The sequence below is a fragment of the Miscanthus floridulus genome, chromosome 18 (assembly GCF_019320115.1).
Source record: "Miscanthus floridulus cultivar M001 chromosome 18, ASM1932011v1, whole genome shotgun sequence".
NCBI lineage: Eukaryota > Viridiplantae > Streptophyta > Magnoliopsida > Poales > Poaceae > Miscanthus > Miscanthus floridulus.
Window position 1 is genome coordinate 112403786 of NC_089597.1, and position 21196 is coordinate 112424981.

General features: G+C 43.4%; 1 long non-coding RNA gene across 1 annotated transcript; it reads right to left on the reverse strand.

Annotated features, from left to right (window-relative positions):
* Positions 1–20687: 20687 nt before the first annotated feature.
* LOC136520880 (uncharacterized) lies at positions 20688–21183 on the reverse strand. Its single transcript, XR_010775413.1, has 3 exons — positions 21080–21183; positions 20931–21011; positions 20688–20821 (listed from the first exon to the last, which is right to left on the reverse strand). It is a non-coding gene; the product is annotated as an uncharacterized lncRNA (long non-coding RNA).
* Between the last annotated feature and the right edge of the window lie 13 nt (positions 21184–21196).

Below are 21196 nucleotides of genomic sequence, written 5' to 3' on the forward strand. Positions count from 1 at the left end.
TGATCTGCTACAAATGCAGAAACAATAATTAATCACATCTAGTTTTTAAATGAAGCAGAACAGGCTGTATATGACAACAAGCAGATTCGATGACTATGCAACATTATCTAACTCAATTAACACTGAAGCTATGATGACAGCACACTCAGATCATTTACAGATACTTGGAGGCACAACTAGTTCAAGTCACCTTTTCAACCCATACACAATCAAAAAGGTGAGCAAATCATTGCTGAGATTGATAGAATCTGAACAGATACATGTTCTTAAAAGAACAGAAATTTATTTCCATACAGGGTGGCTTGACTGAGCTTATGCTTGAGCAAATTATGAGCTCACAAGAAGACATTGATCACACAGAAAGGGGTACCATGCAGGTACATAATTACAAAACAAACATGTTCAAAATTACTAGTGCTACATTGTGTAATCTCAGCTTAGAACAAGTGCAATTTCTAAAATAATTATTACAGGTACATGAAGCAACACAAGGATCATTAACAGGCATGCTAATTGCAAATGACATGAATGCTCTTGAAGAAACCTTAGCACCCCAACCAGATTCATCAATATCAGACTCAAGGATGGCATACCAGGTACATGTCCACAAACACAACAATTTGCCACACATGCATCAGCAAAATTGCTTGAATACAAGTAATGCACTACAACCATCAAACAAAGAAGAATTGACTTATCTGTGTACAACACAAGATTTTGGTGGTCACTATGATGAAGAAATATCAAGCTTTCTCCAGGACATACCTGAAAATGAAAATCATCATTGGCAAATTGACATATTCAACAACATGCACATTGATGAGGTAAATAGAAAAAATAATTATTCTTTTCTACACCTATTTCAGTGCGTAGTGAATGTTTGCAAATGCAAAACACCAATGATCTGAAAAACTACACACTGCTAATAACATATTTACATGAACAGGAACTCACAACGTCAGAAAATGGCTTCAGCAGCATCAATGCACCAATATCAAGAACCACAGAGGCTGCGTCAACTGCAACAGAAGATGAACACAATTCCAATGACAACCAATTCCTGACAGAAGAGGAGATTGATGAATTCATCATCGCAGAGCAAGTTGCTGCATCAGAAGGAAATAATGGGCCCATTGACAGCGCATACACACCTCAGCCGCTACAGAAGTTTGAGAGTAGAGCAGCTGCCGAACACTTCTGTAGGTTCTATGCTTTTCTGGCTGGCTTCAAATTTGCTGTAAAACATTCAATGAGGACAACAGCTAAGAAGAGAGACAACGAGATTATAAAAGTAGAACTGAAATGCACCCATTCAGGCAAAGCACATCAACAAAAGTCCACTGAAGAAGAAGCAGAGGTAGATAAGCAGATTGGAAAGAAGACATCAGCCAAAAGGAACACCAGTGTCCAGGGAAAATCAGAGTGTACTTGTACAATAACACTGAGAGAGGAATGGGCAGGAGGTCCATGGTTCATAATGCATCAAGATTTGGATCACAACCATGAACTACGACCTGGAGACCGGGACACACTATTCTCAGGGCACAAATACATGACTGATATGGAGAAGGGGCTGATCAGGAAGCTAAATGACAACACATTCCCGACTGAAAGGATCAAGATGCCCAAGAGGGGGGGGTGAATTGGGCTAATTCGAAATTCTCTTGCAATAATCAAATCCTACGAATTGGGCTGATCAGGAAGCCTAATGAGAAGATGGATGCACACTTTGCTACTCTTGATTTGCTAGTGAGGCTACTCTCTTGGATTCTCAAATCACAAACACCTCACTAGGACCTTGCTCTTCTTGGCACTCACAAACGTGTTTCTCAGCTGTTGGAATGAGCAAAAAGTAACTCCACTCACGAGTGGAGCTTCTATTTATAAGGCAGCCTGAAAAACAAACCGTTATGAGCTTCTACGGGATGACCGGACGCTCCGGTCATGATGACCGGACGCTCCGGTCAGTTCAACCCACGAACCAGTAGTAAAGAGTCGACCGGACACTGGTAGGGTCCGGTCAGCACTGACCGGACGCGTCCGGTCGCATAAAACCCTTACTGGAACCTTACTGGACTCGATCGGACGCTGAACCCTCAGGGTCCGGTCAGTATCGACCGGACGCGTCCGGTTGCACTTTCTCAAGTCTGGACCCTTACTGGAGTCGACCGGACGCTGGCCCTCAGCGTCCGATCACATGACCTCCTAGCATCCGGTCACACCAGACTTGATCTCCTCGGTCAAATGAACTGACCGGACCCTGCGGCCAGCGTTCGGTCGCACCGGAGCCAGCGTCCGGTCAGTATTTGACCCTCCATTCACTTCCAACTTTCGAACATATGTGAATGAAGTTTGCTCCATAGGATATTAGGCATTCATAGGAGCTACCTAGAGCTAGTTTTAATAAGTGTGCACCACACCTAACTCACTAGACTCAACTAGGTCAAGCTACCCGTTCATACCCCCCTTCATAGTACGGCCAAAGGAAAAAACAAAGTCCTAAACTACTCTAAGTGTCTCTCCAACTCCAATCGACACTTAGAACTAGTTATCCTTAACCTTGTCGTCCATCATTTGAAAACCGAAATGATTTCCATCGTAGGGGCATGACAACCTCGATTGCCCAATCGATCTCCATTACCATGACCTAACTTAATTGCCTCTGCAAAACACATGTTAGTCATAGTAATCTTGTATTGACATTAATCACCAAAATCCAACTAGGGGCCTAGATGCTTTCAATCTCCCCCTTTTTGGTGATTGATGACAATACCACCTCGAGTATGTTATGAAGTGAGGTTTTTAGACGGGCTTGATTCATATAAGCTTTTGTCAATAAGAACAAAAGAGTTAGTCAAGCTTATATGACCCAAGCCAACACAATGTACTCAAAGGATATGAATTAAGCATGAGTACAAATAACAAAGCTCATTTGCTTCGAAGTATAAACACGGAAGCAAAAGCAAATGAGCATTACACAAGTGATATGACATATAGATAAAGCAAAGTAGAAGTCACACATGTCAAATATCACAACCACGTAGATAGCACTATCACATATATATAATAGTATGCATGAAAGTAAACACACGAGTGTATAAGTAATAGTGTATCACACAAATAAAACTCCAAATGTATATAATAAGCTAATACTAGATAACTAGCTCCCCCTAAAACTCGCTTCCCCTAAGTCTACATACTCCACCCCTCTCCCCCTTTGGCGTCAAACACTAAAACCTAAGGGTCGGTCGGCGGGGCTGCAGTGGACGAGTCGGGTGCTGAAGTACGTGGAGCAAGATGGAACTGGGCGCCATCATCATCTGACCCTGAGCTCTGAACTGACTGACCCTCTGAAGCAAGAAGTGTCGCTGAAGCGGTCTGGGTCTGAGCTAGGGCTGGTGCTGCCTATGAAGCTGCAAGTATGTCTGTCATAGGATCTGACGAGGCGACAGATGAGGGGAGCCTCTGAGTAGTCATGATAGCTGGAGCTGCTGTAGACAGACCGGCAGTATGCATGTGAGGCGGAGTAGGCATGCCGGTCAACTCGTTGAATGATGCTCCAAGACTCCTGGAGACTGACGTCTCAGGCACGAATAGCGAGGAAGTCTGCTCTGGTGAGAAACCCGTGTGATAAGGAGTGAACTGCGGGGCTACACCAGGTGAGGCTAACCATTGGGACACCTATACAGGAGGTGAAGTAAACTGAGCTAGAGGCTGTCCCTGACTCTGGAGCCCACTGGGCTGTACTGCTGGAGTCGTCGAAGTGGTAGGAGGCTGTGCAAGCTGGGGCGAAGGCTGTGGCAGTGGGACCCCAATGGCTATCACTACATGCTGCATGAATCCCATGAGCTGCTACTGCATAAGTAACTGCTGGTGCTGAAGGAGCTGCTGCTGCCGCTGGAACTCGTCCTGACGAGCCTGAAACTGTGCGAAGTTGGCAGCTGTCTCCTATGCCTGTCGTGTCTGATCCTGCTGCATCCGCTCAAGAATAGCTATGAGAGCGAGGTCTGTCTGCGGAGTAGGTGGAGCAAAACTGGAGCTATCGGCCTCTACATCATGTCTGCGTGGAGGCATCTAAGGTATAGGCTGGTAGTCGTCGTCGGAGCTGTCACTATACTCGCTCACCTCCTGCTGTGCCTCTAGCTCCTCCTTCTTAGTGGCTGCAATCCCTCTGATGATCTCATCCTGCTGAGCTGCAGACTCTGGCACGTCGGGGCAACGACTAGGCTGACTGGGTGCTTGAGGAGTGGTGTGTCTAATCCTCTATGACAGGTTGTAAGCTGGGAACTCTGTGGTAGCACCTGTATACTCATCCATCATGCCAAGGGGCTTATCAAGCACTACTCTGCGGATGAGGAACGTGATCCAGTGAGCATAGGGAAGCTGCCTGCGACCCTTGAATCCCTCAGCTATTGTGTCCTCCATCTCTAAAAGCAGGAGATCCTAGATATCAAATACCGTCTGCTGCATGATGGCATTGAGAAGCCACAGCTGTAAGCGAGTTAGGCCCTCCCTGTATCCCAACCTAGGAAGCAGTGTCCTCCTGATGATGGCCTCTAGTACCCTCGCTGTAGGAGTCAAGTCACTAGGGTTCCTGCTCGACCCCTCACCAAAAGGCTCCTTGAAGCAATGCCGCACTAAATCTGTAGGGGGCACCTGCCCTCCATGAGGATGCCTGGGAGGCTCCTGCTGTCCATAGCAAACCTCATGCATCTTAACAGGCTGCTCCTGTAGCCTCAGTATCTCTCTGGCTCTGCCACTCGTCACTCTGTAGTCTTTGCCTTTGAAAGCAAAGTGAATGAATCTGTGATGAGGATCGATGTAGAGTGAGGCATAAAACTGACGGACCCAAGATGGTACATATATGCCCGTCTGTCTAGTCAAATCTGTCAGTCCTGGCAAATATGACAAGTATGGCCGAATGCTTTCTCTGGCTGCTACCACAATAGACTCTATCTAACAGACCCTCTGAGATCTGAACACTGCCCCACTGTTAAGATATGCATTGTAGAAATCCTCCTGCAGTGGCGTGTAGAACCCCTCAGCTGCTCTCTCATCCCTCCTCGGAGGAAACCAGACCTCAAACTCAACAAACCGCAGCTGCTAAACCTGCCTGGCTATAGCGGCCCTCAAGTCGAGGTGAACCACTAGAGGCGGACCCTGAGGTCTGGGCGGAGGGCGTGAACCCCTGCGCTGTGTAACTGGCCTCGGTGGAACTGCAGCACTGGTACGACTCGAGCGGCGTAGCTGAGGTGCCGGCTCGGTCTCCTGACCCTCCTAAGTCTCCTAGGCTGGCTAAGGCTCTGCTGGTGGGGGCTGCTGCTGTGCTGACGGACCCTCCTCAATGGCAACCCGTCGTCCTGCAAACGTGGCAGTCCCAGCTGGACTACCGTGACGACGCTCAACATCCTCAATCGCAGCTCTGACTACGGGTGAAACTGGCTGATCTGCAATGACAACTCTGCTGCGGGTACCACCTCTCTCGGCACGCTCTGCGGCCTCTGCAATAGCTGCTACTTTCGCTGTCTCTGCATCGGGGTACTTCCGCTTCTTGGATGTTACCTGCTTGGTTGACTTGCCCTTAGATCCGGCTGGTTGGCGAGGCGGGGGCCTCCGATCATCATCACCTGGGCCACCACCAACGTTCTTGGTGCGAGCCATCTAAACTGACAAGATGGTGAACTGTCGCTGATGAAGATCAACTGTCAAACTGCCGCTTTCGAGGCTTGGCCTTGATCCTTACTCGTGAGCTTGGCTCCGAGTTGACTGCCAACTGCCAGACGAAACACAACGGAACCGACTCGCTGCATGATAGAATAGATGGATATACAAATAAATACCATATGTCTAATAGATGCGAAATCCTAATAGAGAAAGCAATGTAGATGCGAACTTGAATCGAGTGGCTTTCTACCTGACGATCAGCGATCTGAGAAGAGATAAGATGTCACGTGGGGGATCTCGGAAACGGCTAGGGTTAGGTCAAACGCCCTGAATGCAATGGGGAATCAGTGCATTGAGAATTTGATCTAGGTCACAATTGTGGAGATCAAGATTGAAAAAATAAAACTTGCCTTACCAATCAAGGGGATGGTAGGGCTAGGGCACTTTGGCGTGATGACCGACAGCCTTGGCAACGGTGGAGCTGCGAGCTTGGGCGCGAGGAGGCTGGAGCACGGCGGCGCTGCAGAGGCGCAAGGTGGCCGACGTGGTGCTGCAGAGGCACGACGGCACGCGGGAAAGCTCGGGCGCAGTGTCGCGGTGGTGCTGGCGCGGTACGGCGGCGCGTGGCTGGCGAGGGGGCCGAGCACGGTGGCGTGGCGAGGCGAGGGCACGGCGGCGCGGGCGCGAGGTGACCGGCGCAGGGTTGCGGTGGCGCGCGGCTAGGCTACGGCGGCGTGACTTGGCGGTGGCTTGGGCTAGGTCACGGCGGGATGAGGTCGAATAGGGGTACGGCTTGCGGTGGTACGGTTAAATATCCCCCAAAACACGACAGAAAAGGAAACGGAGAAAAGAGTCCTGAAAACGCGCGAGATCCACTGACCGGATGCTCCGGTGGTAGCGACCGGACGCGTCCGGTGGTCCATGACCGGACGCAGGCAGGGTCCGGTCAGTACTGCTTGTCCTTCCTTGAACAACCGGACGCTGAACCCTTCCTGACCAGACGCACAGACGCAGCGTCCGGTCACTCCTTCATCAGCAGTTCACCTCCTGTGAACTGACCGGACGCTGGACAGCAGCGTCCGGTGCAGCGTCCGGTGCACCTTTTCCAGCAAATCTTCAAACTTCCTTTGTGCTGCCTATTCCCAATCAAGTCCCAACTTGAATAAGATCCAAATAAACACTAATTGGGACTGATGTGAGTGACCTCTCTCAAACTCTCATATTTTTCAAAATATTTTGCCTTAGGCTATAATTCTTTTTAAAAAAATAGGCAACAAGAGGGCAAATGGAACAAAACGACAAAACAACATTCATGCATATGCAATACTTGTAAGTAAATCTAGTTGCTTGTCAAGTTTGATCCAAGGTTAAGCTTCTTCACACGCTTTTCGGCGGTTATCTTAACCATGTTAGACAAGCCCTATGTGCATTGCCACAAATTAAACATGTTGTATATTACAATGAATGCAAGGGACAACACAAGCTCAATTTTTAGTGAAGTTACTAAAATCAAGTACATTGAGCTCATTCCGCAATCTACAAAATGTAGCCTCATCTAGCGGTTTAGTGAAGATATCCGCTAATTGATCTTCGGATCTTACACCTTCTAGTGATATATCATTTTTAGCTACATGATCTCTTAGAAAGTGATGGCGGATATCTATATGCTTGGTGCGAGAGTGTTGAACCAGATTATTTGCAAGTTTTACCACACTTTCATTGTCGCACAAAAGAGGTACTTTCTCTAGAACTACTCCATAGTCTAGTAAAGTTTGTTTCATGTACAATATTTGTGCACAACAAGCACCCGCGGCAATGTATTCCGCTTCAGCGGTGGACAAGGCCACACTATTTTGTTTCTTGGAGGACCAAGACACAAGTGATCTACCAAGCAAATGGCACCCTCCGGATGTGCTCTTTCTATCAACTTTGCATCCGGCGTAGTCCGAATCGGAATAGCCAATTAATTCAAATAAAGCTCCTTTGGGATACCAAAGGCCAATGCTTGGTGTGTGCTTAAGATACCTAAGGATTCTTTTTACGGCAATTAAATGTGTTTCCTTAGGACTAGCTTGAAATCTAGCACACATACACACACTAAACATGATGTCGGGCCTAGATGCGGTTAGATATAACAAGCTACCAATCATAGAACGGTAGAGAGTTTGATCGACCGAGTTACCTCCCTCATCTAGGTCGAGATGTCCATTGGTAGGCATTGGGGTCTTGATTGGCTTACATTCATCCATCTTGAATCTCTTGAGAAGATCTTTTGTGTATTTCTCTTGAGAGATAAAGATGCCTTCTTTTATTTGCTTGACTTGAAAACCAAGAAAGAAAGTAAGCTCACCAATCATTGACATCTCGAACTCCTTAGACATCAATTCACCAAATTCTTTGCATGAGTCTTCATTTGATGATCCAAAAATGATATCATCAACATATACTTGACAAATGAAGATATGCCCATCAAGCTTCTTGGTGAATAGTGTGGTGTCGACCTTTCCAATGGTGAAGCCCTTCTCAACAAGGAAATCCCGAAGGCGCTCATACCAAGCTCTTGGGGCTTGCTTAAGCCCATATAGTGCCTTGGACAACCTATAAACATGATTAGGATATCTTGGGTCTTCAAACCTAGGAGGTTGATCAACATAGACTAGTTCATTAATAAAGCCATTTAAGAATGCACTTTTCACATCCATTTGATATAGTTTCATTTCATGATGTGATGCATATGCAAGAAGGATACGGATGGCTTCCAATCTTACAACCGGTGCAAAGGTTTCTCCAAAATCTAAACCTTCAACTTGAGAGAACCCCTTTGCGACTAGTCTTGCCTTGTTCCTCACAACAACACCTTGATCATCTTGCTTGTTGCGGAACACCCACTTTGTTCCAATGACTCTTGCACCTTTTGGTCGCTCTTCAAGATTCCAAACTTCATTGTGAGTGAAGTTGTTCAACTCTTCATGCATGGCATTGATCCAATCCGGATCTTTAAGAGCTTCTTCTACCTTGGTAGGCTCATAGTAAGAGACAAAAGAGTGATGAGCAATAAATGAAGTAAGTTTTTGAGATCGAGTCATCACCCCCTTTGTTGGACTCCCTATGATGAGATCTTGTGGATGATCTTGTAGGAGAGGTGTATTTCTTCTATTGACCACTTGAGGAGGAGGTTGTGGAGCATCAACATCTTGTGCTTGTACCACCATTTGCTCATGGGAGATATGAGTATCTTCATTTTCTACTCTCCCATCTTTTTCACCATCTTGTGGTACATTTGATGAAGAAGGTTGGTTAATGACTTGTACATCATCTTCATCATCTTTTGGCTTGATGTCTCCCACCGGAATATTCTTCATAGCCTCCCTCAATGGTTCATCACCTACATCATCAAGATTCTCATGTGCTCCTTAGGAGCCGTTAGATTCATCAAATTCCACATCATATGTTTCTTCAACCAAGCCGGTGGCATGATTAAATACTCTATATGCTTTGGACTTCAATGAGTAACCAACAAGAAAACCTATATCACAACGTCTTTGAAACTTCCCTAGGTGTTGCCGCTTCTTGTAGATGTAGCACTTGCAACCAAACACCCTAAAGAAGGAGACGTCCGGCTTCTTCCCATTGAGCAACTCATACGGTGTCTTGACAAGGAACTTTTGAAGAAATAGGCGGTTGGATGCATAACATGCGGTGTTGATTGCTTCCGCCCATAGAGCTTCGGGGGTGTTGTACTCATCTAGCATTGTCCTTGCAAGAGTGATCAAAGTCCGGTTCTTCCTCTCAACTACACCATTTTGTTGAGGAGTATAGGTTGCGGAGACTTCATGTTTGATTCCAACTTCATCACAATAAGCTTCTATGTTTGTGTTGTCAAACTCTTTGCCATTGTCACTTCTTATCTTCTTGAGCTTCACTTCAAATTCATTTTAAGCTCTCTTGGCAAACTTCTTGAAACAAGATGCAACTTCGGATTTGTCATGAAGGAAGAACACCCATGTATATCTTGAATAGTCATCCACAATCACAAGACAATAGAGATTTCCTCCCAAACTCTTGTATGTTGTTGGTCCAAATAAATCCATGTGTAGGAGTTCAAGCACTCTTGTGGTTGACATGAAAGCTTTGGTTGGATGAGTGTTTGCAACTTACTTGCTGGCTTGACATGCACTACAAAGCTTGTCCTTCTCAAACTTCACATCCTTCAACCCTCTCACCAAATCATTCTTCATAAGCTTCTTGAGTGAGCTCATCCCAACATGAGCAAGTCTTCTATGCCATAGCCACCCAAGTGTTGTTTTGGTGAATAGGCAAGTCTTCAAGTTTGCATCTTCAGAGGTGAAGTCAACTAGATATAAGTTGTTGTATCTAAATCCATTGAATATCACTTGATTGTCATCTACCTTGGATACAACAACCTCCTTCTCGGTGAATAAGCATTGAAAGCCAAGATCACACAATTGCCCAACAGATAGCAAGTTGAAGCTCAATGAAGCAACATAGAGCACATTGGAGATGGAATGATCATTTGAGATTGCCACTTTGCCCAATCCTTTAACCTTGCCCTTTGAATTATCTCCAAATGTTATTTTCTCTTGTCCATCTACCTCTTCATCTAGTGAGGTGAACATATGAGGATCACCGGTCATATATTGAGTGCAACCACTATCAATAACCCAATGACTTCCACCGGTCTTGTAGTTCACCTACACACAAGAGATTCAAGCTTTAGGGATCCAAACTTGTTGAGGACCCTTCACCTTCTCGACAAGTGACTTAGCCACCCAAATCTTCTTAGGCCTACTCTTGTTGGGGGGACCTAAGAACATGACTTTCATCTTTCCACTAGAATCTTTTCTAAGCAAGTAGTGAGCATTGAAAGCAAAGGGTCTAGCATGCTTGGGCAAGGGTTGTGGTGGTGGAGTTTGACACTCATGAGCAAAGTGGCCTTCTTGTCCACACTCAAAACATCTCTTTGGCTTTGGCTTTGGCTTTGATTGTTGGTGTTGAGCTTGAGCCTTCTTCTTCTCTACACTTGCCATATATCCAATGCCACTTCTATCCATCTTCATGACGGTATTCATGAGTAGCTCACTTTGGAGATGCTTGCCTCTAGCAAACTTGCTCAATCCCACCTTGAGATGCTCTTTCTCCATCTTAAGCTTCTTGTTCTCTTCCTTGAGAATATCATTGTTCTTCTCCTCCTTGAGTTTCTTGTTTTCTTCTTTTAGCTTCTCATTCTCAAGGATCACTTCTTTGTCATGATCAAGAGTTTCTAGCACAATGGTGTTGTGACTTTTCATCTCTTCAAGATCTTTCATGAGCTTCTCATTGTCACTCTTGAGCTTGACATACTCATCATAGTCATTGCACTCAACCACTTGCTTGCCTTTGCTACTAGATCCATGCTCAATGCTTTCATCAATTAAATCATCACATGAGGTAGCTATATCAATCTTAACAACATGGTTAGTAGCATCATGTGGCTCATTTGGTAAGAATTCTTGTGCAATAATAAGGGTATCATAATTGATCTTTAGAGTTGTATATTCATCTTTTAGCTTGTTGTGACTAGTGATAAGCTCATTGTGCACCCACTCAAGTTTATCATTTTTATCTTTAAGCTCTTTCTTAGAAGATTTTAGCTCTTTGAGTTTGGATGATATAGAATCATTTGTTTCTTTGAGCTCATCATTAGCCTTTTCTAATGTATCACACTTAGCTAAGAGTGAATCATTTTTAGCATCAAGTTTTTCATTTGTAGCTCTACTCTTTCTAATGATCTTAGTATATTTTCTTAGAATTTTGACAAGATCATCATATGTAGGTGAGTCATCATCATCGCTATCACTATCATCATCACTAGCATGTTCATCATCACTACTATCATCACTCTTAGTTACCTTGCGTTCACCTTTGGCCATAAGGCATAGGTGTGTAGAGGATGATGGCGATGGTGGCGGTGAAGATGCAAGATCAATAGCAATGGCGGCCACCTTTTCATCGTCACTATCATCATCGGATGATCCACTTGATGAATCAATGTCCGTGAGCCAATCACCAACAATGTAGGCCTTGCCACTCTTCTTCTTCTTGTAGAAGTCCCTCTTTTTGCCATCTCTCTTCTTGTATGGCTTGTTCTTTTTCTTTTCATCTTCATTGCTTGAATCATCTTTCTTGCCCTTATTCTTGAACTTGTCTTTCTTGGGCTTTGTGCATTGATGAGCTAGGTGGCCAAGTTCGCCACAATTGTAGCAATCCATCTCGGAGATTGGCTTTCTTCTTGAGCTAGTGAAGAACTTCTTCTTCTTGCCATCAAACTTGATGCCACTCTTGTTTAGCCTTTTTAGCATCTTGGTGGTCTTCTTCACCATGAGGGCAAGGCTTTCTTCATCATCTTCATCACTTGAGCTCTCATACTCAAGTCTTGCTTTGCCCTTGTCTTGGCTAGCTTTGAATGCTAAGTCCTTCTCTTTCTTCTTTGTAGAGGATGAGCCATCTTGTGGTGTGATGTGCATGTACATCTCATGAGCATTGATCTTTCCCAAGATTTGTGTCGGTGTAGCGGCGGAAAGATCACCTTGATGTAGCACGGTCACAATGTGCCCATATTTATCAATGGGGAGGACACTCAAGATTTTTCTCACAATGTCGGATGGTGACATTTGAGTAAGTCCAAGCCCATTGACTTCCTCTACAAGAACATTTAATCGAGAATACATCTCATTAGCACTCTCTTTGGGAAACATCTCAAAAGAATTTAGCTTTTTAATCACAAGATGATAGCGTTCCTCACGCTCACTCTTGGTTCCCTCATGGAGCACACAAATGTCCGACCATAGTGCATGGGTGTCTTTGTGGTTCCTTACACGATTGAACACATCTTTGCAAAGGCCTCTAAAGATGGTGTTGCGAGCCTTTGCATTCCATTTTTCATAATTCACTTCATCGCCTTGAAGTTGTGCGGCATTCCTAGGTGTTGGGAACCCTTGAGAGGCGGCTCTAAGAATTCCAACATCTAGAGCTTCTAAGTATGCCTCCATGCGGATTTTCCAATATGGAAAATCATCTCACTCAAAGATAGGAGGAGGTCCATCCCCGTGAGACATCTTGCTCTAAGCGATTAAGCTTAAAAACGTGAGCACGAGGCTCTGATACCAATTGAAAGGATCAAGATGCCCAAGAGGGGGGGGGGGGGTGAATTGGGCTAATTCGAAATTCTCTTGCAATAATCAAATCCTACGGATAGCCCAATTAACCCCTTGTGCCTAGAAAAGGTGTTTCTATTAAACTAACGCACAATGAACTCGCAACCTATGTTCCAAACTTACTCTAGCAAGCAATTCTATGGATGTAAAACAAGTATTGAATTGCTCAAAGTAAATACTCAAGGTAAGTGCTCAAAGTAAATAGAGGGAGAAAGGAACGCGGCGATGTTTTGCCGAGGTATCGGAGAGTCGCCACTCCCCACTAGTCCTTGTTGGAGCACCTGCGCAAGGGTGTAGCTCCCCCTTGATCCGCGCAAGGATCAAGTGCTCTCTACGGGTTGATTCTTCGACACTCCGTCACGGCGAATCACCCAAAGCCGCTCACAACTTGAGTTGGGTCACCCACAAGCTCCGCCGGGTGAACACCAAACTCCCAATCACCACTAAGCCGTCTAGGTGATGGCGATCACCAAGAGTAACAAGCACAAACTCTCACTTGACCACGCGAAGCCTAATGAGAAGATGGATGCACACTTTGCTACTCTTGATTTGCTAGTGAGGCTACTCTCTTGGATTCTCAAATCACAAACACCTCACTAGGACCTTGCTCTTCTTGGCACTCACAAACGTGTTTCTCAGCTGTTGGAATGAGCAAAAAGTAACTCCACTCACGAGTGGAGCTTCTATTTATAAGGCAGCCTGAAAAATGAACCGTTATGAGCTTCTACAGGATGACCGGACGCTCCGGTCGTGATGACCGGACGCTCCGGTCAGTTTAACCCGCGAACCAGTAGTAAAGAGTCGACCGGACGCTGGCAGGGTCCGGTCAGCACTGACCGGACGCGTCCGGTCGCATAAAACCCTTACTGGAACCTTACTGGACTCGACCGGACGTTGAACCCTCAGGGTTCGGTCAGTATCGACCGAACGCGTCCGGTCGCACTTTCTCAAGTCTGGACCCTTACTGGAGTCGACCGGACGCTGGCCCTCAGCGTCCGGTCACATGACCTCCCAGCGTCCGGTCACACCAGACTTGATCTCCTCGGTCAAATGAACTGACCGGACCCTGAGGCCAGCGTCCGGTCGCACCGGAGCTAGCGTCTGGTCAGTATTTGACCCTCCATTCACTTCCAACTTTTGAACATATGTGAATGAAGTTTGCTCCATAGGATCTTAGGCATTCATAGGAGCTACCTAGAGCTAGTTTTAACAAGTGTACACCACACCTAACTCACTAGACTCAACTAGGTCAAGCTACCCGTTCATACCCCCCTTCATAGTACGGCCAAAGGAAAAAACAAAGTCCTAAACTACTCTAAGTGTCTCTCCAACTCCAATCGACACTTAGAACTAGTTATCCTTAACCTTGTCGTCCATCCTTTGAAAACCGAAACGATTTCCATCGTAGGGGCATGACAACCTCGATTGCCCAATCGATCTCCATTACCATGACCTAACTTAATTGCCTCTGCAAAACACACGTTAGTCATAGTAATCTTGTATTGACATTAATCACCGAAATCCAACTAGGGGCCTAGATGCTTTCACCGACAAGACAAATGGTGAGCATACTGTCATACCTCAGAGGAGGACCCACAGCCCTGCCGATGAAGAAGAAGGACATCAGCAACTTCAGGACAAAAATCAACAGAGAGATCAAGGCCTCAGACATGACAAAGGTGCTGGATTACTTTAGAAAGAGGCAGACTGAAGATTCGTCCTTCTTCTACAAGCTAGACCTAGATGAAGAAAGGAGAGTCAGAAACCTATTTTGGGCAGACGGTTGCTCAATCGAGTATTACAAAGAGTATGGTGAATGTATAAGCTTTGACACCACCTTCATGACAAATAGATACAACCTTCCCTTCTCTCCATTCGTGGGCATAACGGGGCACACACAAAGTTGTTTGTTTGGCTGCTCCTTCCTGCATGATGAGATAATAGAAACTTTTCTGTGGGTCTTTGAAACATTCTTGGAAGCGATGGGAGGGAAGCACCCAGTGATGGTAATAACTGACTAGGACAAAGCGATGAAATCTACAATTCAGCTAGTATTTAGCAATGCAACTCACAGAAACTGCCTATTCCATATCAAGAGCAAGTGTTACAACAGAAACACAAAGGTCGTCTCACAACATGAAGGCCTATATGAGGATTTTGAGGATATAATAAACAATAGCCTCACAATTGAAGAGTTTGAAACATTGTAGGTGAAGATGATCGAAGACAAGAATCTGCAGAATAACAAGTACATGACTAAAATGTGGCAAACGAGGCACAGGTTCATTCCTGTCTACTTCAAGCATGACTTCTTCCCATTCATCCAAACCACATCCAGAAGCGAGTCCATGAACTCGAGGATGAAGGACAATGTTGGGCCGACATATAGCATGATGGGCTTCATACGAGAATACGACCGTGTCATTGAAACAATCAACAAAAACAGGAGGCTAGAAGAAAGCTACAGCAACCAGAAAACACCCAAGGAATTCATTTTTGGGTACACAATTGAACAGCAAGCTGCTGAGCTGTACAACCGGAACATATTCAGGAAGTTCTAGGTACAGCTGAAGGCAACAACAAGGTTAAGCTACAAGGAGACTAAGGAAGGGAAAACTTTTGAGGTCTGGCCCAAGAGCAACCAAATCCACAATGTGCACAGAATCAGGAGATATACAGTTCAGACTGATCTGATAGAGGGAAATGAAGAATTCAGCTGCATCTGTGCAAAGTTCAGCAAAGATGGAATTCTTTGCTCACATATCCTAAAAGTGATCATTGAGAAGGAAATAAGCACAATTCCAGAAAAATACATAAAGGATAGGTGGAGAAAGAAGAGCACAAGAGTGCATGTTAGAAGAGAGCAAGAGGAGACCCTTGCAACAAGTGCATTGCTAAGGTTCAATGTGCTATCCAAGAAGTCAGCAATCCTGAATTCAAAAGGATCGAAAACTAAGAAATCAATGGAGTACCTCTTGTCCAAGTTTAGCAAGCTAGATGTCAAACTGGATGTGCTTTTTGGCACCCAGCAGACAATTGATGGTAACAATCAGCAACAAGGTCATGAGGAAGGACACAGCAGGCAACAAGAACAAGTGATGGAAGATGGCTACAGTATGGTGGATCCAGAAGAAAGTGATGAATCAGAGACAGACATTCAGGACCCAGAAAGAATAAAGACAAAGGGAAGGCCAGAAATCCCAAAGAGATTCAGGACAAGAATAGAATATTTTGAGAGGAAAAGGTTGGAGCTAGAGAAGAAGAAGAAGGCAGCTGAAGAAAAGAAGAAGACAGCTGAAGAAAGGAAGAAGGCGACTGAAGAAAGAAAGAAGGCGACCGCAGAAAGAAAGATGGCAGCTGCGCAAAGAAAGATGGCGGCTGCAGAAAGAAAGAAAAACAAGAAACCCAAAGACAAGGACAGTACAGTAGGTAACCCTGCACTACAAAATTACACAATGATTTGAAACCAAAAACTACAACTTAAATGCATTTACAACCAATTATTATTCACAGGATCCCTAGTGAAGCCTCAGAAAAAGAGAAGAAAGGAGACAACAGCAGCTCCAATAGAACCAAGTTCATCATGATGATTACATAGAAGGACTTGATGTCAATTGTATTGGCAAAATCATTTATGTCATTCTTGTAATCAGTAGGATATTCTAAAAATCTACTTTAAATTATGCCTGGACCTCTAATTGCAAATGATGAGAACTACAATTACAGTACCAAGTACTAGCAATTTACAGTAAGCGTTTTTGCAATTTATAAACTAGCATTTGCAGTACCTGTACAAACTTCATCATATGGCACTACACTTCAGCATACGATCTTGGGACAAGCACCACCATATCCTGCAGCAAAATTCTTGCACTTGTCTTTGCTATAATAGGTTAGTAGACTAAAACAGATTTGACAAAAAAAAACCCAAGAAACAGAGGAAGATAACAACTACGAATATGGAAAAAAGAACATTTCACATCAAGCTCCCAACTAAAATAATATAAAACCACCGCAGTTTAGATTCTTCACTGTAGATTTATCTTTACAACCACTATAGCACCAACAGAAGTGGTATCAGGCAATTCCTCACTTACAGATTAGCATGCACTAATACTATGAACCTACACACTAAATGACACAAGTCTAGACAAAACATGCAGCTCATGCTGACTTGTAGTACTTTTCATAGACCTAAAAGAAAAATTTCCAAAATAACAATCATTTCAAAAGCATGATGGCATAATAAGACAGATGGACATTGCAACTAGTATTACCACTTCATCAAATTCCTGGACTTTAAATCGTCCTTCATCCGCAGAATTGAATGGACTAGAAAGCATGTCATTGACATATTTGATGCGAAGGTGGCAAATATCAGCTTCATTCAACTTGTCCATCATATCAACATTGATAGCCCAAGCCTCAAGGTTTTTCATAGCAAAAATACCACTATCATTGATCAAGCTGACACAAAGATACAAGAAAAACAAGCCACAAGACAATGAGAACCAAAAAATGGTATCATGCATGTTTTTTTTAAAAAGTGTATTACACATACTTCTCATGCTACTGAGGCACATCTACAAAGTAAACACGATATCCATGGAACCCAGAGTCAGGATGACCTAGATTCTTTCCAGATTGCAAACAAGTTCTGTACCTAAAAAGACGGCACAATTGCAACACATGTAACAATTACGGGTACATGGAAAAAACTGCAAAGGATAATCACAATGTATTTGCCAATGTGCTGCTCCTACTTACGAATTCATCACGAACAGCTTTCTCAATAGGTGAGCCTCCTCCATAACATAGTGTACAACAATCCAAGATTGCAATCTTTCTCGAACTAAAATAAACAACCACCACGTACCACCGATCAAGGAATAGAATTGGAAAGTACATCTGACATGAAAATACACAATGGACAAATATAAGTATCAATCAATCCCTAAATAAGCAATCAATTATACAAAGATTGCTAACTTACATATTGGCTCTGTGACAATGGCCTTGCGCGGGACGCCCCCCCTAAAACATTTGACTGCATTTTCATGTAGCTCCTTCTCCTTGCTATCATTAGGGCCATGATTCCCAATTAAATAATCCTACACCATAATAGACTAGTCAATATTTATTTCATATCGTCCGGACATAGAATTGATTGATGAAAACAAAAGATACTTACACCAACTTTCGAGAAGAAATAATGTTTGTAAGAATTCTTGGGGTGATTCTTATGAAATAACAACTTGCACAGAGCATTCACTACGAAGTAGTGCACATTTCCTTTAGGTTTAAGAGAGCTTGCAAAGACACTTAACTTAACAATCACATGCCCATAATCAATTACTGTAAGGCTGAAACAAGAATAAAATAACGTCCATTACATCTTTGCTAGCTGCAAATTGACAAAATTTAATCACCAATGCAGAAAAGAGAGGAGGAATTAAGCGAACATAACTTACTTCGAGTGCTCATTGCTATCTGCCATCCTCAAGACAACGCCATACAAGTCAGCTTCAAGTTTGGACACAGTAATCTTCGAGTGAGGCTTCACAAAAGGACTCAACTGATATTTGCTTCGTATGAAAACCCTCCTTGTACGGTGAACAGCGAAGCTTTGCACTAGAAGAGCACCAAGGAACTTGGCTTGAAAATGAATCAGACTCATTGGATAAACCATTGCTTCTCAAACCTTTTCCAGAACAGCCGCCAACAACTGAAACATCTGCAAGGTTTGCAACAGGTGTTGCAACATGTTCCTGCAAACCAATAAACAACAAACACATCAAATTGTTCGAAAAGGACAGCAAAATACCATATTACATACAAACATATATAATATATCACAGTAGTTGATCAAATTCACCGTCAAACATACAAAATACAAACAGTATGCATAGTTCCATTGTACATGCCATCAGACAAAGATTAAAAGTGTTCCACACATTTACATAAAATAATATACAGTCCCATTCAAATAATATACAGTCCCATTTGTTTTAATAATAAAAATCATATTGCTTTCCCCTAGGAGTGATTGCAGCTAGAGGCAGAGGACCAACTGGCTCGTCGTCGCTGTCAGAATATTCAGTAAAAGGAACAATTCCATACGAATACAGTCCTAGATAAAAAACAGTATTAGTCGCCAAGAAATACCAGGAAATAAGATAACACATAAGATAAGACAGACATAAAAATTCAAAATTTGAAGCTGAGGCAAAACAATAAACTCCATTCAAACAAAGATGCTTACACTTCCAACATTCTCATTTCTTTCCGGCTTCAACAGGTTCCTCATTGCTCACATTAACACTTGAAGAAGGTGGAATCTCACTCATCTTATTAACAAATGTCCAACCTTGAGATCCAGACGCAAAGTTGAAGAAGAAGGTGCTCTCAGATTGAAGCTAAAAAAAGAACAAGTAGAACAAATATGAGTTAAACCTATGAAAACAAAACAAGGCTGCAAAGTTAACTAGAACAATAGCATTAACTACAACTTACATTTCCACGAAATCCATCATGCAATATATGAACACCTTGGGTCTCCTGTGAAGTAGATGATGGTTTTCAAAAAAGACAAGTGACAATTTTTTCTCTATGGAACCACAATAGACAAATGAGCTCGGACTGAACGATACAATTCAAAAAAGACAAGTGACAATTTCTATTTTTATGGAATCACAAAGGAACAAAGGAGATCGCCTGAACAGCACAATTCAACAATGACAAGGGACAATTTTTTTTCTAAGAAAGGACAAAAGACAAATTAGTTCGGCTGAACGACACAATTGAAAGAAAACAAGTAACAATTTCTTTTTTATGGAAAGACAATTGACAAATCACCTCACCTGAACTGCAAAATTCAACAAGGAAAAAATTACAAAAGATTCTCACCATGGAAAAGACTGCCTGAGACGCAGGAGCCTTGCGTAAATCAGTCCTGGGAACCAACTCAATTGGCTCAGGAGGGACTGAAGAAGAATTTGAACCAACAGGGCGCCTCAGGCTAGGATCTTCAACAAAATTGCCTAGATCATCCTCATCTTCAAGTATTCGAAAAGGAGGAACACTCGAGACTATTAAAGAACGGAGCCTTCTTAACAGGACCTTTCCATTTTCCTGATTAGTCAACAAAAAAATGTGGTCAACATAGCATCCAGCTAAAACGAACTTATAGTAGAAACTACAAATTTGGATGATTAAAGTCAGGGACATGAATAATCAAATACAAGTAAATCAAAACACTGCAAAAATAAGAGAGGTCATAATTCATAAAGGCAGGTTGCACAGTTCAAACACTATAATTGCATGAATACAAAGGTGCAATTTATTAATAAAAAGAATGCAACTTCCAAAACATAGGAACTAACCCTGAACATCCACAGCAGCAGCAGCATTTCCAACCAAATCAGCACTAGAACAATCTTGCGCCTTCTTTGCTGCATCAGAAGCATCACCAGATACAACACCGGTACAAAAATGCACAGACTTATCAACCAATGGTATAAAAATGCACACACTTTCATATATATCATAGATTTGGTAAACATTTATTATCAAAAGCGACACAAACCTGGGGCCTCATCGACCTTATCAACCAACGGGGCAGATGCAACAGCTGATCTAGCTATCTCCACTTCATCAACAGTATGAGCCAAGGGGGTCGAAGCAGATGGCCTAGATGCTTTGCCTTGCTGCTGCCTTTTACTTGGAGACTTAGAGGCCTGCTTTTTTCGTTGGAGATTTAGAGGTCTGCGCTGTAGCTTCCTCGACAATAACAGGATCATTTGATGTACTTCCCTTTCCATCTTTCTTGCGACCAATAGGGGACTTGGAAGTCTTTTTATATGCAACAAACCGAGTCCTCGAAGCCACACCGGTAGGAATAGGAGATGGAGATAAGTTCTTGTTCCTCTTGCTGGTCCTTGTACCTGCAACACCACCAAAAATTATAAAAGTAAATACCCAAAAGATATATATTGCCACAATATGAAGAAATGAACTCTAATCCTGAAACTGTCTTACAGAAAATTAACATACCTTGAGATGATGGCACATTCGAATGGAGAACTTCAGTTAAAGGGGAAGATGCATTCACTGTCTTCTTCGCTTTCCTTGCACCTAATTCCACAAAAAAATGAGCATAACAGTACAAGCAAGTACACAAGTTACTTAAATCCAAACAGTACCACGAGATGCTGAGTCTTGTGAACAGACAATTCCAACTGATGGCGATGAAGTGTCTCTTTTCCTCTTCCCTTTCCTTGCAACTGACTCTGCAAATCAATAAATCCACAAACCAAGGA